Source organism: Vicia villosa, unplaced genomic scaffold (assembly GCF_029867415.1).
Source record: "Vicia villosa cultivar HV-30 ecotype Madison, WI unplaced genomic scaffold, Vvil1.0 ctg.001057F_1_1, whole genome shotgun sequence".
In the NCBI taxonomy this organism is placed as follows: Eukaryota; Viridiplantae; Streptophyta; class Magnoliopsida; order Fabales; family Fabaceae; genus Vicia; species Vicia villosa.
In genome coordinates, this window is record NW_026705465.1 from 126,851 (window position 1) to 131,338 (window position 4,488).

The 4,488-nt window shown below is 29.9% G+C and overlaps 1 long non-coding RNA gene across 1 annotated transcript; it reads right to left on the minus strand.

Annotated features, from left to right (window-relative positions):
• Positions 1–2,876: 2,876 nt before the first annotated feature.
• LOC131632978 (uncharacterized) lies at positions 2,877–3,296 on the minus strand. Its single transcript, XR_009293201.1, has 2 exons — positions 3,166–3,296; positions 2,877–3,074 (listed from the first exon to the last, which is right to left on the minus strand). It is a non-coding gene; the product is annotated as an uncharacterized LOC131632978 (long non-coding RNA).
• Positions 3,297–4,488: the final 1,192 nt, after the last annotated feature.

Consider the following 4,488-nt stretch of genomic DNA (forward strand, 5'->3'; position numbering starts at 1 on the left):
TACTGCGCGCGTTTTTAATATATTCTGTTTTGAATTGATTATGTAAATGATTGAGCCCCATGTGGGGTAGTGGAAGTGTGTATGTTCAGAAAACAAAAGGTCATGAGTTCAAGCCCCAGCAACACCTTTTTGTTTATGTTGTTTTTTTACATTTAGAAGCTTGCTCATATTTAGAAGCATTTTCAGATTCAGAAGCGTTTGTTTACATATAACTATTTGAAGTGAGTTGCTTATAACCATGCATGTAGTGACGTGGTGGTAAGTTTTTTGAGCTGTAAGCTCAAGGTCATGGGTTTAAACCCCATGGACCACATTCCTTTCTTTTTTTACCATTTTTCTCTTTTTACTTTTCTCCTTCTCTTCTCTTTTCTTTTTTCCTTTTTTTTAATTTGTTTTTATTATTTCTTTTTTCTGATTTTTATTTATTCAAATTTGATATTTAAAAATCCCAAAAAATATTTATTTTTTTTAGGTTTATTTATTTATTCATGATTTTACTTTAAATCCTTGAATTTTGATTTAACATATTTTCTCACCATATTTTTATTCAATCTTTCAACCTTGTTGGTTTAATTTCTTGATGATTCTTTTGTGCCATGATGTTTTATCTTACTTGCTTGAATGATGACCTTGGTTGGAATATCCATGATTTTTATACCATGCTAAGTGATGTTGATCTTAATGTCATGAATATGCTTTGATTTAATTTTGATCTTACCATGTTAGTTGATCCATGTTATGTCTTGGGTATTTGTTGTTTGATCTTAACCTTTCTTGATTAAATTTATGACATGTTTTATTTTTATTGAGTTTAGGCATTTGATTCCCTTGTGATTAATGCTAGATCATTTCTTTTTCTTAGAGCTTCACCTAGTCAATTCTTTATCTTGGTGTTTATTTACTTGTCTTGTTGTTGATCGTTACTTGTTTGATTCACATGCTCCCTTAGGATTACTTGGTCCATCTTAATATTTGATTAAGATTTGGATTAAGATAGACATTAGAATTCAATCTAAGTATGACAACTTACTAGGGTTTCCTTTTCATCCTTACCTCTAAGTCCATCATGCTATGATAACATTGTGTTAGAAACTCCCCTTTCAAATCTCAATTTTAGGTCCACTTTTCATGACAACAATTATGACCAAGTTTCACATTAGATTTTGTTTCTTTCTTATGCATCTGCACCTAAAACCTAGAACCTTTTTCTTAATCAAATCCAAAAACACTTAATAAATATCTCAAACACTTTCAAAATTAAAGGCTAATGTACTTAAATACCCCCAGCCTTAAGGGACCATTTGAGGGATTATCTAACAAAGCACTCAAAAAATTCAAACTCTTTTTACCTTAGGGTTTTTCTAAAAACAAACTTTTCAAAAAGGACATGTTAAATTCCATTCTACACAATACAAAATCGTGTAAGTCTCAAAAGGCCGAGCAAAAAATGTTAACTGTTAGAATGTGAACTTAGAATTGTCAATAGAAAACACCAATAAACAAAAACCTTTTCAAGAAAATCTACGGTGTTCTGATTCCCTTGTGGATATGTAGGTATGGGGTTGCAAAACTCAGGCGAACACAATAATAAAACTATTTTCTTCTTGTTTCCTATGTTTAAATAATTATGCATGCATTCCCTTTAACAAGTAAGTTTTAGATATACACACCCATTGATTAGAACAACATGAGTGGATCCCGTTGAGTACAATGGACGTGACGGGTGCTAATACCTTCCTCTTGCATAATCGACTCCCTTACCTAGACTTGGTCCCAAGACCATGTTCTTTTCCTTTTTCTCAAGCTTTTCTCCGATGTTTTCCTTTCCCTTTGGAATGAATAAATGTTCAATGGCAACTCTGTTGTTTATTTTAGACAAGTCCCAATTGTTAGTTTATTATTTTTTCGCGAGGTAGCGACAAGAGCGTTTAAGATTTTCTCAACAAGTATGGTGCTTTGCAAAATGATATAATAGAGGATGCAGTATTAATTAGAGAACTTAAAAACTCAGAACTTGTTATTTAGTTTTGGAAGACCTGGAATTCTTCAATAAGTTTAGGAAGACTCACCATTTGTCAACAGGTTTTTTTTCAAACATAACTTCATTTTTACACTTAATCATTTGCGATATGTGTGAGTGGATAGTCCTAAAGTTGAAACAAAAAATTAGGGTTGAAATGCACTTGAGTATGCAACAAAACTTATATTTTGAATGTCAATAACTTAAAGCACAAATAAATGTGTTGAAGACCATTTAATATTTTCTCAACAAGTATGATGCTTTACAAAATGATCTAGTAGAGAAGGAAGTATTAATTAAAGAACTTAAAAGTCTCGGAACTTGTCAACAAGTTGAGGAAGACTCGGAATTATTAAGGAAGACTCACCCTTTGTCAACAAGATGTTTTTAAAATATAACTTTATTTTTACCCTTAATCATTTATAATATGTGTGTGTGCACGCACATAGACGCGCGTGTGTTCTTCTTCTACCTACTATGGTGTTTTTTAAAAAAATCGTTATGCTGAGGCTATTGAGACCCTTGCTCCAAGAAAGCTTAAAGGCCGAGAAGATAGAAAATGCTCTTAAATGTGAAATAAGACGCAATGTTATTATAAGTATAAAGTAGCATGTTCTTTGTGATATCTTTTATAAGAAAAAAAAGTAATAATGTTTGCATAATATAATGATGCATTTTTGAGCTTTTATTATCATTTAAAAGGCTAGAGAAATATAAATTAAAATTTTAAAACAAATTATAAAAGCACATACATTATGACATACACATAAATTTATGTGTTTGTACATATCATCTTTTTTTATTTGTTGATATTATTCTAATGGCAAATACATACTCAAATAAACAACTACAGAAATGGTAAAATATGGTGATTCGGTTCGAAATCGCAGTTCAACATAAAAATAAAATATTCTTACAATTAAATTACTAAACTCTTAACAACCAGGACACATTGAACCAGTCATCTTGACCACACAAAAGTTATCAATGCATTGCCAAATTTTATGAAGTATTGTTTCTGGACAATCCTTATCTGAAGTACAAGGAACTGTGGCTGTATTATAAAAAAAAGAAGGTAAGTTACTAAGAGGCGATAAAACATTGTGTATAAGATAAATTTAAAAATGTTGTGAAAAATGACATACTTTTACCGGTCACAAGAAAAAATATAGAAAGAAAGATGATTAAATCATAAACAAACACTAGAATCCGAGACATATTTTTCCTCCTTTGCATTTTATAAATAAAATATTTTTATCGTTTTATAAGTAAAAAAATTTAAACTTTGTTAACATCAATTAAATAGTTTTTAGCACTTAGAAGTTTCAATAAGTCATTTGTAAAATTAAAATAAATGTTTAATGTCTCTGACCAATATGTTTCGTGTATCCCTTTAACTTATTCAATGTATCATTTGACCTTAGAAAATATCTCAATCTCACATAAAAAATTTAATGATCATTAGAGTTTATTGATTTTTTTATATTGAAATTCATTATATTTTAAATATATATTTTAGCCTTTCGTATTAGATTAGGAAAAAAAACAAAAAACAAAAACAAAAAACAAAAAATGATTGCATGATAGAAAAAAATAGTTTTATAAACCGTACATCTATGACAAGAAATCTACCTATATATTATATATTAAAAGAATTATAAGATAACTTTAATTTTGAAATCATAGTTTTTTTGTCAAGTAATTTAGCGGCAGAGATTTTATCATTTTTAAATATGAATAAATGGTGTCGCGGATTCGAACCCGTTGATCGAAAAAATAGTAAGTGTACTATTTTTGCCTTTGTGGTAATAACAGGGGAAAATTCCCGAATGTCGATCTCAAGAACTGCGTAGGAAATACAGATTCTTAAAGTATGATTCAATTGAACAAAAACTAATGTTTTGGTTTTGGTGGATAAAATCCTTGCAAAGAAAAAATAACGAGAAAATAAATTGATTTTTGTTATCAAATATATGAGATGCTAGGGTGAGTGGTTGATTTGGCAGGTAACACTCAGAATTAAGATCTCTTCAACAAGTTCATAACATTCAGTTACCACATCCTTAGGGTGTTTCCTCCTAAGTCCTTAGTGAGAAAACCTTTGGTCTTCCAACCTAAATAAATCCTAAGTCCTTAAGAACCTAAATTGAAACCAAGCTTTTATATAATCAAGATTATGTGGTAATTATAGGGTATCCCTAGTCCTAGGTGATATCTACTATATCTACTATATTTACTTATTTGTGGGATTGATCTAAACATATGCTTTTATATATTTGTTAATTAGATCAATACAAGTATTCCGTAGTCAACGGGACGCACAGGTATCCCGGACTAAATCAAACAACATCACCTGGATCGAAGTGCAGGTACATTACTTTTCACAAATTTGCTTATAATATTTATGCTACTTGGTAAAACAAGACAACTTATATAGAATCTTATTTGTTTTTCTATGTAGTGTCCGC